Below are 14,719 nucleotides of genomic sequence, written 5' to 3'. Positions count from 1 at the left end.
TATTCCTCGATAGAAGTCATATTCTATGTTCTCGCCAGGTACATACATTCATCCCCACCCAAGTCTCATTTGTGTTTCTCATTTAACAACTTCTCGAGATACAACTTCCTTCTATCCCTGATCGAGGTCTTTTACCAATACCACCGAATCAATACCTTTTATACACTTAACTTGAGAAATATCTCTAGCTCTCCTTTCTTGCAACATTGCAAGTTTATAAATAATTTTTTCTTCATCTTTACTATCAAATCTAGTGTAGAAATTCTTATAGGCTTTCAACTTAGTATCTCTAACGGCTTCTTAGCTTCCTTGCTAGTTTACTTATAACCCTAAATTTTTTTTTCATTCCATTCCTTTTGCCACTTTTTAAAGTACTCCTTTTTGACTTTTACCATAGTTTGAATTTCGTCATTCCACCACCATGTCTCTTTAAAAATTGGATATTTTCCCTTTGACTCTCAAGAACTTCTTTCGATATTCTTCTAATACCGTCAACTATGGTATTCCATATCTTATCACTATCGCCTTTCATTCTCCACCGTACTTCTTGAGACATTTTTTCCTCGAATATCTCTAATTTCTCTCCTCTTAGGTCACATCATTTAGTCTGTGGGCATCTAGTTTTCTATCTCCTTCTAATATTCCTCTTGAGACAAATATCTAACACCAAAAGTCTATGTTGTACCACTAAATACCCTCCGGAAATAACCTTACAATCTTTACATGTCAAGTAATCTGCACCTCTAGCAAGAAAATAGTTGATTCGTAGGCCAATTCATCTAGAACATTCTCAGCATCGCAGATTGCAACCTTGAGTCTCTTAAGCCATGTCATCATAGCTTCGATCTGATGTTATTTTCCAGTTCTTAGCATCATGTAACAAACCCCGAATGATTTCTAACCTTTCATGGAGCTTTTCAAGGTCTTCCTTAAAACCCCATGTCGGGTTAATCTGATTGGTTACCCGGGGAAGCAAACCATTCAGGATTGCATTCGCTGCAGGGATATGAGCAAAGCCTTAGCCATGTTTTTCCTGTAAAAACAGAAATTGGAACTTGAAGGAAAAAAAAAATTGCCTGGTGAGAACTATTAGCTAGATAATAATACAGGGGAAAAGACAAGGGTTGAGGTGGACTTGAGTCTAGCTTAGTTTTCACGTTCGAAATCTTGGTCATTGCCAGCTTAATTTACTCGTGGGACGTCTTTGTCATGGCCGACCACTTTAGCTTCTTTTTTATATTTTTTTAGAAAGCACAACAATTATATATAGTGGAGTACAATTGTACAACTCATTCACCAGTCACCACGCACTCAGGTAAAGAAAATTCATAATCTACTTTCTATCCGAAAAAGGCAGAAGTAGTTTTCCCAACGAGGTTAAATTCTACACGGCCCCTCCGTGTAGAATGGGATGAGCGGCAAACGAATTTATAACCGACACGTCACCCTAATGCCCATTTAAAACGAGAAATTATTCGTTGCCGCAAGGGCAACAGCCAGGTGGTGCCTCCCACCTTCCACTGACACACGTTTTTTTTTCTTCGCCTATCCCACTAGACACACAGCCTTTTCTCTAAAATTAATTGTTTCAAATTTCAATTCGTTTGAATGGGTGAGAAGATTTTATTTTTTTATCATTTAATTCTAAAGGGTTATAATTAAATTTTGACTATAGGGCTCTCGTTGATTAGCCCTAAGAAAGTCGTAGAATAAAATATCTCTTAGGACTAACTAACGAGAGTCTTAGAGTCAAAATTTAATTATGACCATTTAGGATAAAATGATCAGAAAACTAAAATCTTTCTATCGGTTCAAACGGATTGAAATTTGGAGCACTTAATTTTTTAACCATATTTTTTAATATATAAACTGAAGGTTGAAAAATTAAGTGTTCCAAATTTCAATCCGTTTGAATGGGTGAGAAGATTTTATTTATCTGATCATTTAATTCTAAAGGGTCATAATTAAATTTTGACTCTAGAGCTCTCGTTGGTTAGTCCTAAGAGATATTTGATTCTACGACTTTCTTATGGCTAATCAACGAGAGCCCTATAGTCAAAATTTAATTATGACCCTTTAGAATTAAATGATCAGATAAATAAAATCTTCTCACCCATTCAAACGGATTGAAATTTGGAACACTTAATTTTTCAACCTTCAGTTTATATATTAAAAAATAAGATTAAAAAATTAAGTGCTCCAAATTTCAATCTGTTTGAACTGATAGAAAGATTTTAGTTTTCTGATCATTTTATCCTAAATGGTCATAATTAAATTTTGACTCTAGGACTCTCGTTGGTTAGCCCTAAGAGATATTTTATTCTACGACTTTCTTAGGGCTAATCAACGAGAGCCCTATAGTCAAAATTTAATTATGACCATTTAGAATTAAATGATAAAAAAAATAAAATCTTCTCACCCATTCAAACGGATTGAAATTTGAAAAACTTAATTTTAGAGAAAAGGCTGTGTGTCTAGTGGGATAGACGGAGAAAAAAAAATGCGTGTCAGTGGCAGGTGGGAGGCACCACCTGGCTGTTGCCCTTGGGGCAACGAATAATTTCTCGTTTTAAATGGGCATTAGGGTGATGTGTCAGTTATAAATTCGTTTGCCGCTCATCCCATTCTACACGGAGGGCCGTGTAGAATTTAACCTCTTTTCGAACTCTTCTAATCCAGATGTGAAAGCCTTGATTAGAAATCGTGGAGCGTCAAATATGAAAGCCTTGATTATTAGCCTAGTTGGCAAAGGTCTCCCTCCCGAACTTGAACTACTCAAGTTCGAGTTCCGCCAACTGCTCGAATTTGCATGGAAGGGCTCTTTGTCATCTACTGCCTGAGGTGGTGTTGCTGTGACGGCTGCCCTCACTGGCAGAGTCGTACATAGTTACATGTGGGCATATGGGATCACGGTCCCGTGTTGTTTTGGATTTTTTTTTTAATTGCAAAAATACACTTGTAGGGTGTGTGGCATTATCAAAAAATGGTGTGGTAAAATTACTATCCAAATTCAAATACATAAATAACACCCAATACAAAATATAATTCTTAACAAATAAAAAAATAACTAATAGTAAAATTAAAAAAAAATCCAAAACAACACGGGGCCGTGACCCCATATGTCCACAGGGTGTGACATTATCAAAAAATGATGTGGCAAAATCATTTCACTTAAATTTTTAAGAATGTGTTTGTTTTGGATTTCAAAACCCAATTTTCTCTCTCTGCTCATGGTCTCTTATCAGTTTTTTCTTCAATTATTAATCTCATTTCTCTTTTTATCTCTCTCCACTGATTATCCAAAAAAATCTCCCTCAAAATTTAAACCAAACAAACTATTAGATTTTTTAATCTAGAAATTTCAAAATCTTGTTATTCATAATTCAGCCTCCAAATCTATGAAATCCTAGCTCCGTCCCTGTTCACAGATAATAGCTATGGCTCAATCTAGACAATATAGTGCACTTCAACAGTGGCATTAGCCTTATTCAAAAAAATAGTGGCATTAGACTTTTCAAAAAGCCAAATGGAATTCATAATTGATGAGGGTTGGTTGGCGGACAAGAAGCCGGCCAACAAAAGAAAAGGGGAAAAAAGGTTGGAAAAGACAGCATAAATAGTGAATGTAATCAACTCAAATTCCTCTTGTGCTTTTCGGGCGGAGCCCAAATTTAGCGTACACCAAATGTACACATTAAATTGGGCGGAATTTATTTTAAGGTCTCAATTGTCGAAACCATTCAATTTGTTAAAGAATTCTTAGCCTTTGTAACAAACCATCTTATTCGGTTATCGGTTAAGAGTTGGTCAATTCTTTTAATTTTTGTTCCTCCACATTCAGAGACATAAATCAATCAAACCCTTACTAATACCCGAATTAATTGATTTTTAATAGAAACTCGCGATCAAAATATTTTAAACAAATTAAATGGCTCCTATTGTTAGCGTGAAACTCGAAAATAAGCCTCACACAAGTTGGTGTACACTAAATGGTGCACCCATAGTTTAGCATCAATATCCATTGTTTTCCCCCGCCCCCCGAAGGAAGCATAAGCACAACAACAGATTGGAGCCCAATTGCACATTTCTGTCAGCAGATTCGTTTAGCATCAAGCATCAATATCCTTTTTTTTTTTCCCCACCCTTAAAGAAGCATAAGCACAACAAAAGGTTGGAGCCCAATTGCACATTTCTGTCACCAGATTCGTTTAGCATCAAATCAAGCGATCAATGTATTAGAACATCCATCAATAAACCCAATGTGAAAAATATATTACAAAAAGAAAATAAAGATGTTACAACATATACAAGCATGGTTTTATTTGTGTTAAGGTTTTTTCTGGTGAGATGGCCAAATAGCCCGGAAGAGGCGAGGCTGGCCAGCCCTTTTCTACCCAAAACGCTGTTTAGCCTAATGGCACAACTAATCCTTCTTTGCAAGCACACCGGACACTTGATTGGCGGATCCATGAAAAGGACTAGGAAAAAAACGACCGGGTGATGGAGAAGAGAAATATTGTGGGATGAGTCGGATGACAGTACACCGTTCCCCAATAACTACGCATTTACCTGCAAGCATAAAACAAGAAAAGTATTTATAGGAATAATAACCACGAAAAAGAGAGAGTAATAAACAGGGAAAAAGACTCTGTCAAGGCCAGCATAATTGTTCTAGAATGGTTCTTTCAGAATGCCAAAAAGTTTCGCACACTAGTGTCATATTATCGTCGCCAGCCTTTCATATGCTACGTTCGTTTGGTGGGGGAACAAGTTATTCGTTTGGTTCCCCCTTTCATTTTCCTTTCTCATCGCAACTCCCTTTGATGTGAAGAACACATCATAAAGAGAATATACTAGCTTATGCCGAAACTAGGCCTGAATGCATTTCCAGGTTGCACATGGGCGTAAAATTTGAATAAGAAACCAAGGACACTACGGACCAAAATGAACAACATTTCAGAAAAATAAGAATCACAGTTCAAACGCCCAACTTGTACAGGGGCAAAAGGATATGGGCAGCACTACCATATGCTCTCGAAGATTCCAGAATGGAATTCAAGCCATGGCCTTTTTCTTCTCCTCTTCCTCGAGCTGTTGCAGGTCTGCCAGCTTTTCAGCCGCCCCTTACCACTGCACCATCTTATGCTCTATCATTTGAAGAACTATATATCTTCATAATCGCCTCCTGTGACTGTGCTTTCTGTTTCTTCGCTTCAACCTGTTCAAGTCAAAACCCAGTTCAAAGGAAAAGCATTACATTTGATGGATACGCATAGATTCCGTGGTCATCACATTTAGCAAATTAAGATTGAAAGAGTGCAGTACTAGCCAAAAGAAATTAACTAGTACCTGTTAGACAACCATCCCATAAAGGGAAGTCACTAAATGAACTAAAGCCTCGACATCTTTTAATTTGCTTAATGAGTCAGTCATCAAGTAGCCAACAGCAAAATGAAGTACTAGGCTCCATTATTTTTGTCGATGTGACCATATTGACACCAATAACCTGTTACCAGGAAATTCTAACACCCCATCGAATTGCGTTTTGGTACACATTTTCTAAAACATGGTACACTAACGTCCAAAACGATAGATTAAAAAGAGTAAATTTTACTTTAGTTTCCTAAAAATATGTTCTGTATGAAAAATCTGCAAGAGTAAATTTTACTTTTGTTATCAAAAGAAGCCAATCCCTAGCGTATCACAATCTTGGCACCTGGCATACCATGTTCCCGTTCCTCATACTGGTACGAACCAACGTCCTAGGTAATATAGGACCACACTTTCAGAGAAGCAATCTGTTCACGAATACAGAGCCTATGAAGGGGAAAAAACAAAACTTCATCAAAAAGACCACCAATGAGTAATTGACGTTGGCTACCAGACAGAAAATATACAGATGGAAAATAATGAAATCAATTTCAGCTCTGCTAACAGCAGGGACAATTCGCAGAGAACCACGTAGAGACAAACGCGTTTGGCCCCATTTCGGGTCCCAAAAAAATCTAGAAAAATATCTATAAATTTTTGAATATTATTTTATGGGGACCTGTAAAAAATCAGCTCCAGTGGATATCGGTAAGTATTATTTTTTGATTCGTATGGGCGAAACTGCTCAGTTCGCCCTTACGAATCAAAAAGTAATACTTACCGATATCCACTGGAGCTGATTTTTTACAGGGCCCCATAAAATAATATTCAAAAATTTATGGATATTTTTCTAGATTTTTTTGGGACTCGAAATGGGGCCAAACGCGTTTGTCTCTGCATGGTTCTCTGCGAATTGTTTCTGGTCATAGTTTTTTTGAATCAATTTCAATGACTGAAACAGTATTCTTGTCAAACAATCAAACCAAACCAAACCAAGTCTTATGTCCCAATCACTTGGGGTCGGCTACATGAATCATTTTCCTCCATTGAGCTCTGTTAAGGGCAACTTATCCACACAAACCTACTATACTCTTATCATTGCGTACCACAGCATCTAATGTCAATTTAGGTCTACCTCTTCCTGTAGCATTGCTACCCAAAACTATTTTATCCGCTCTCTTAACTACTGCATCTCCTGGTCTACGGTAGACATACCCAAACCACCTTAGCCTATTTTCCCTCAATTTCTCTTCTATAGGTGCTACATTTACCATCTCACGAACCGTTTCATTTCTAATCCTGTCTCGTCTAGTCTTACCACACATCCACCTTAACATTCTCATTTCCGCTACACTCATCTTGTTCACCTGTTGTTTCTTAATAGGCCAACATTCTGTCCTGTAAAGCACCGCTGTCTAATGGCAGTTCTATAGAATTTTCTCTTCAATTTTATGGGTACCCTCTTTTCACACAGTACACCAGTAGCGCTCCTCCACTTTAGCCACCCCACTTGGATCCTATGGGTCACATCATTGGCAATCTCTCCACCTCTACTAATAATTGAGCCTAAATACCTAAAATGATCACTCTTAGGTATCTCCTGGTCTTAGATCATCATTCTTTCTTCCTGCGCACTGCTGGTACCACTAAACTTGCAGATGATCTCTACTTCTTGTTGCTCTTGCCTCTCTATCTAGCCTTCTCTTAAAAATTCAGAATGCTAAAATTGAACTAGGATGGCCCACTTATAGCTACTGGGCCTAAAAATACATATGAGAAATCAAAACATAAAGGGAAAATGACGGCCCAGGACGTGTTTTGATAATTAATACCCGTCAAGGACATGCTGAGAACATTTGAGTACATTTGTTAATGCTGAAAATGTCCTTGGAGGGTATTAATTATCAAACACGTCCTTAGCCGTCATTTTCCCAAACATAAAACAAAACACGCGTCAAGTGTCGGGACGGGCCCGACCACTGTCCATAACAATCTTCCGATGGGCTCAGCATCAGCTTACTCAAGGGCCCAGCGGACGCCCGTGACTCCCGGCCGGAAGAAGCAAGCAATTCCGACTTTTTCATTTTTTTTAATCACTATTCGAGCCTCCAATCTCTTGGCAACACTCTAAGAGCCTTTCGGAAACTCCATTTCACATCGATCGGTCCACAGAACCTGCAAACCCGTGACACACATTAAACTCACCAAGTTATTAAATAAAAGAACCGAACAAAAGTAAATTGGAGGACTTAAATGAGTATTATCAACTAAGCAATCAAATGGACTCTAGATGAAACAGAGACAAAATGATCCTAACCAAATTCAGACTTGCTCTTTCCAAATGATTTCGAAAGAGCTATGGCTACATGAAGTCTAAAAAGACACCAATTGATTGATCAAGCACTTCATACCTACAGACTCAAGCTTATCAATTTCCGGTATATATGCAGTCGATCAGCGGGCAAACATTCTAAAAAAAAATTGAACAGAGACAGAGAACTCTAGGCTAAAGCAAATAAATGTGCAGAAAAGTGTCCACAAAATATTTATGAGCGAGGAAGATCTATGAGAAGTTGAGAACCCATGTCTTACCATAAGTTTGTCAGACAGGCTTAGCATATCGTCCCATCTCGAAGACTCGGGAATCAAAACAGTACCTAGAATTGCTGAAAAGAGGGGGTGAAAAAAGAAATTGAAATAAGTATCATAGCTAATTTGTTCGCCAATCTTACAAAACTATGCAAAGAGGTACTAGTGCATTTTAATTTGATTCTCAGCTTGTATTTACACTGAGTGCTCAGCAAACTCAAGAACAGGTTACTAAAACTGTTTCACTCACAAGATTTAAATACATAAAGGAGCTAATTAGTTAAGAACTACTTTCTTCAACACATCACAACCCCCGTTTTTATATTGTTGCAGAGGTCTCCAAATTCCTAATAGGTAAGACCGAGAGAACAGACGCACTTATTGACATCGAAAGAGTCAGCAGTCTGAAAAAAAGCAAACAAAATGAAGATGCGGAAAGTGAGAAAATACGTGATTGGCAGGCGACTAATCTGAATCCGACTCCGAATCCTATGAATCTGAAAGCCCAATAATCACACAAAAGAATTAGGTCAGATAACATTTTCCATGGATTATTTCACGCACACGCTGAGCTAGACACACATAGACACAAGACCCATGTGAGTAATCCTGGAGAGAGAGTCAATGAAACATGCAATTTGAAGAATAAGTTACTTATTCGAATGTCTGGAATATGAGCAATCTTGCACCAATCTTCGCCAATTTCCTTTTCGCATCTTTTAGCAAGAAATGGACACCTCCATATTTCCAAAGATTGAAGAGATGAAAGGCTACCCATCCACTCCGGCAGAGATTCCAACCCACTGAAATAATTAATTCCCAAAAGTCTCAAGGCAGGGAGATGCTAACGTTGATCAGGGAGAGACTTGACCTCTGGCCATCCAAATAAATCAAGAGACTCCAGGGAGGTGAAATGGCTCCATGGTTGTGATGCAACACTTGTTGAGGGCAAGAGGAAATGTCTAACTTCTTTCCAAATAAATATAGAGACTCCAGGAAGGTGAAATGGCTCCATGGTAGTGATACAACACTTGTTGAGGGCCGGAGGAAATATCTAAACTTCCTTCCAAATAAATATAGAGACTCCAGGAAGGTGAAATGGCTCAATGGTGGTGATGCAGCGCTCGTGGAGGGCCAGGGGAGAGATCTATACTCGTCTCCGAAATCGCCTATAACCAATCCTTTAAGGCTGGTGGTGCAAAACAGCCCCTCCTCCCAACAACTCCCCCAATTTGGACAGGATATAATACCCAGATCCATATTGCTTATAAAAAAATATTATGGATTAAAAGATATTGTTAGTTTTTTCATAAAGCTGGAATAGTGAAAGTTTCAAACATTATGGGACGGAGGGAGTATCAATGAGGAGCCACCGAAGGATGACTGGCGACAGTTGGCCGTATTAAATATTTAAATTTGGAGAATAAGTTCTGTCCAGATCAACCGGACAAGGCTGTCCGGACAGCCCCCATGTGGACCCTCTTTGCGCCTTTTTCTTTTTGAAAAATTCAAACTGTGCATCTTGTAACGCATGCAAAATAATGTATCTACGCAAAAAATCAGTTTGTCCGGACATCGATAGGTATGTAAAAAGTTGAGTTTTTATACGAAAAAATAGACTACCGTGAACAGTTTTACTTTAAAAACATATGACAAATCATGGTCGTCCATTTTTCCATGTATAAATTTAACTTTTGACATACCTATTGATGTCCTAAAATGCTGATTTTTTGTGTAAATATATTATTTTGCAGGCCCTATAAGATGCATAGTTCGAATTTTCTAAAAAAAAACGCGAAGAGGGCCCACATGGGCTGCCCGGACAGCCTGTTGTCCAGTTGATCCGGAAAAAACTTTATCTCTTAAATTTGACTGGTGACCTTATTATTTGTTTCGGTCCCGCAAATATGTGCCAATGGGGCAATACTTTAGGTGCAATAAATATACCTAAAACTATGAATTGTGTTTATGGATACTCACAATTTTACCACTATTTTCTAAACTATCCATAAATATTTGTAATGCTTTTTTTAATGACAAAACACTACCCTCATTTCCTTTTAAAAATCAGGTAGGTGAAAGGTTTTCATTGCAAATAAAAAGATTACATACAAGGAAGAGGGATTTTTTTAATGACAACACTACCCTCATTTCCTTTTAAAAATTAGGTAGGTGTAAGGTTTATATTGCAAATAAAAAGATAACGTACAAAGAAGAGGGGTTTTTTTTAATGACAACACTACCCTCATTTCCTTTAAAAAATTAGGTAGGTGAAAGGTTTTCATTGCAAATAAAAAGATTACGTACAAGAAAGAGGGTTTTTTTTAATGACAACACTACCCTCATTTCCTTTTATAAATTAGGTTGGTGAAAGGTTTTCATTGCAAATAAAAAGATTATGTACAACTACTGCCAGTACAAGGAAGAGGGGTTTTTTTAATGACAACACTACCCTCATTTCCTTTTTAAAATTAGGTAGGGGAAAGGTTTTCATTGCAAATAAAAAGATTACGTACAAGGAAGAGGGGTTTTTTTAATGACAACACTACCCTCATTTCCTTTTAAAAATTAGGTAGGTGAAAGGTTTTCATTGCAAATAAAAAGATTATGTACAAGGAAGACGGTTTTTTTTTTTGGGTGGCTACGAGGAGATGGATTTTTTTTTCCAGTCGGCTACAAAAAGATTACGTGCAAATAAAAAAATTATGTCGGTCATAGGTGCATGTGTTCTACTGTTGTTCCCGTAACTAATTAATTTATTCCTTAATATTATTTAGACAATATAAATTTTAAAAAAATTATAAAAATAAAAATGAGCTAGATTTAATTAGAGAATGGGATGGGTACTACTCATTATATTGTTTTTTGAAATCAAATGCTTGCGTAACTCAACTAATTCCAAAGTCCTGAAGTTAATGACTAGACAAACCCTTCAGTAGAACCGAGGTTTAGAGTTTTTGGCCTCTGGCCAAATCACTTATTTGTTTTCTTATACGTACCCACTTGGCCAAATCTCTTGGGGTTGGTTCTACCCATTGTTCTCCTCCTCAAACTTACTAACAAAGAATTTTATAACCTGTAAAAATCAGTTCATTACAAATAATTACCCACCAATACATTCAATTGTAATTTACATACCCATAAAAATTTCAGTCATAAATTATTTTAACATAACCGTATAAAGCAAACATAAAACATGGAGTAGTTAATAGTTATGAATTTTTTTATAACCAAACTACTTAAGTAATACAGAGACAGTAAACTTTGATACAGTGGTAGATTTAACCCTATTTGATACTACTACGAGTCTACGATCATTAATGACAGTAATCAGAGAACTCTTAATTTATCATTGTACGTCATTAATTATTCTTTCCAGTTAGAATGGTGCATACAACCTTTGACCTCATTTAATATACTTAAAATTGTGCCCCAGGGGCACCGGTTACAATTGGTCTATTTGTTTTTCGCGTTTATTAGTTTTTCGCCAATCTTTTACGGAAAACCAAAAAATTGAGTCCATTACGGGTCAATCTATGTGAAAAACCACACAGATTTAGAATATTTTTAAATATAAAAAGTGAGTCCACTATGGGTCACATACAAATGATTCAAGCCATTAATTAAGTGTAAAATATTTTTTCAAGGGCGCTTGCGAAAAATCAGCCCAATCCGATACCTATAGGTGCTCGATCCAATCATTTAACTTTTCATTCAGATTTTAAGAGAAGCAAAAGTTAGATGATTGGATCGAACACCTATAGATATTGGATTGAGCTGATTTTTTGCGAAGGCTCTTCAAAAAATATTTTACATTTAATGAATGGTCCAAATCATTTGTGTGAGACCCGTAATTGGCCCCATATCATGAACTGTGTGATAAAAGTCTCGAATGCAAGGTGTAGTAAATTTTACATGCACGCTACCTTTATTAATGGCTTAATTAGGGTGACTTGTGAAATCCAAATTTACTAATAACACCAACAAACTATGCTTGCATTAAAAAAAAAATTTTCAAATCTCTCAACTGGGGTTTATTACATTAAGGCTTTATGTTCCCTTTGTTAGAGGGAAAGAAAAATCAAGGAAAACACAATCAAAGTTTGGTTCTTTTGACTTTCTTCTATATATACAAGTCCCACATTAAGCCAGGGAAAGAAGGAAAAAAACCCCTATCATTGGGTAAAATAAATTGTTTGAATACTTTTAGTTGTTTTGTACAACGCAATTTCACGGTTATTAATCATTGGCTAATTAAAATGACAAAAGAAAGGGAGACAAATCATTGTCGATACAACTGTACCTTAATTGATACTAAGAGTTTTTGATCGATCCCTTCATGTGATGTCAAATTGGATTCATCGCGGTTTTTTTTACAATACGAATCTTTCGTTTTGTTTAGTCTCCATATCTTTCAATATATATTTAAAATATTTAGTTCATGAAATATCACATCCGTTGGAAAGGCGTGACTCGTTAATAGCTTGGAGGCTTGGAGCGGATCTTTATCTCCGGCGGAAATTCTAATCGCAAAGAAGATCTCCCGCAACTCTGGGAGATATCCACTCTCACGCCAACTTGCGTCTAAGGCCTAATCCCATTCCACTAACAACTTCTTCTTCTTCTTTTTTTACTTTTTTTGGTTTTGTCCTTATTTGAATTTTCTTTATGTTTGTTAGTTTTTTTTTAACTTTTTCCCAGGCTTGTTCCCCGGGCTTTAGGGACGGTGGTGGTTGCGGCCCGTCTCACTTCAGGTTGCTGCGGGTGGTGGTGGGTAGGGTTGAGGTTTAGACTTGCCCATGTTGTCTATGGGCTGGTCTCCGGCTAGGCCTATGTTATCTATGGACTATGCCTTTTCGTTTTTGGGTTAGGGTTTAGGTGTATTTGGGCTTAATTGTTATATCTGGGTTTTGGGTTTTTCGTGGGCTCTATTATTTTTTTTGGTACCCATTTAGACCCTTTTTGGTGTTCTCGGCTTGGTCCACTGGGTGCTCTTTTGATTTTTTGCTAACTTGAGATTTGCATTGTAATTTTTCTCTAATCGATAAAATTTTTGCTTCGCTATTCAAGAAAAAAGGACAAAATCATAACTTTTAGAAAAAGTTAAGTGGAACACCATTGTTTCCTCAGTTTATAAATTAACTTCTGAAATCTTGTTACATAATTTCTATCTTAATGTTGCCTCAAGTATTCATTGAACTTACCATCTAGGATCTCGAATCATTGTTCCTGCAAATAACTTTTTGGATTACTCCATATACTTACAAAACGTTTTATTGATTTGAATTGTTCATTTTTGTAAAGATTCGAGTTGGGACTATTTACACACACAAAAAAAAAAAAAAATTCAAGTTGATTTGATAGTTGAAATTCTAGTCATTCTTTATGTCCAAGACATGAAATTTGTCCAAATTGTTACACATGTCAGATGAAACTAATTTTTCTTACACTAGTGATATACACAATGCTATGCAAAATGGAAGGCTCGATTAATATAAATAAGACTGTTTTTTTTTTTTTTTTGCATAGGAAAAATTAATTTCATTAATCCCGAAAAATGCAAAATGAAATTAGCCTATAGTATAGTAGAAAAAGAAATGCATTGAGCAATTTTTTCTTGCGAGATGTTAACCTACTATTTCGCCCTTCGATTTTAATAAAAATCCTGCCAGCGAGACGCAAACAAGACTCAAAGCCCAAAAACTACACCTAATATTTGAACCGAACCCCAACTCACCCCTACCCAAATCAAATTTAAATCCAGATGCAACCAAATTGCGCCAAGCCCATATCTACCAAAGCCCCTAATAAATCAGCCCAATTGATAAGTCCCACGGGCCGCACTAACCAGTGGAACGGTTCTTTGCCATTTGATGTAATAATGAAGTGCTTTTGTGCATAATTGTTTCCATATCTTTGCACCAAAAAAGAAAAAAATAGTAATTAACTAGATCATTAATTTTGGTGCAAAAAAAAAAAGAGAATAAATATGCACGAAAGCACTTTGCTTTCAGAGGACACTTTTTGGAGTGAAAAAGGGTTTATTTATTTTTATTAATTTCGTATGTGTTTGACCTTATTTATGTGAGTAATAAGGATTTTATTTGCCACATCAGACCTGTATTTGAGCCTAATAATATGATATTTTTAACTCCTGAAGAAGCTCGATCTCAACTAAAGCCTAGGCTAGTTCACCTAGCTCGACCTCCGCTGCCAAATTTCATTGGGCTCGAGTTCGGTAAAAACATAACAAACAAATTGAAATGTTCTAAAACTTGACTTGGATCAAATCAACCTGTTTACAGCCCCCCTATTTACAAGCGTTATAGTAATTCTCTTCAGAGAGTATCTATAGTATTATTCTCGTCTTGGAATTATAATTATCAATAACTTCAACCATGGTTAACTTCGATTTCTATCTTTTATAAGCAAATCATCTCACCATTTTATAAGGTGAAATTATACAATAGTCCGGGAGTATCAGTACGTGGTACTCCGAGTCCGAACCATTATAAATTACCCAATCTTGTGGGTTCTACCACTAAGTGTATGAACTCCACATGAACATGTGGTTGTAAAATGGTTTGAAGTACCACGTGGCGGTACTCCCGAACTATTAAATAATTAAAGTTTGGTTTTAGGTGACATGTCAGTTGGATACTTAGCTGGCTGTATAATTCCATTGATCTACGCGAAAGCTCCATGTAGAAATATTAAAACTCTTGATAGAATAGCATCAAAGTTGATCCGTCTTCTTCTC

At 36.6% G+C, this 14,719-nt stretch overlaps 1 protein-coding gene across 5 annotated transcripts in view; it reads right to left on the bottom strand.

Moving 5' to 3' along the window:
• LOC131301945 (putative disease resistance protein RGA4) overlaps positions 1-14,719 on the bottom strand; it is an 83,205-nt gene that overhangs the window by 40,775 nt on the left and 27,711 nt on the right. The gene's annotated exons all lie outside the window — the stretch shown is intronic.

The sequence above is a fragment of the Rhododendron vialii genome, chromosome 9a (genome assembly GCF_030253575.1).
Source record: "Rhododendron vialii isolate Sample 1 chromosome 9a, ASM3025357v1".
NCBI lineage: Eukaryota > Viridiplantae > Streptophyta > Magnoliopsida > Ericales > Ericaceae > Rhododendron > Rhododendron vialii.
The sequence above is the reverse complement of the archived record's forward strand: the minus strand, read 5'-3'. Positions and strand labels throughout refer to the sequence as shown.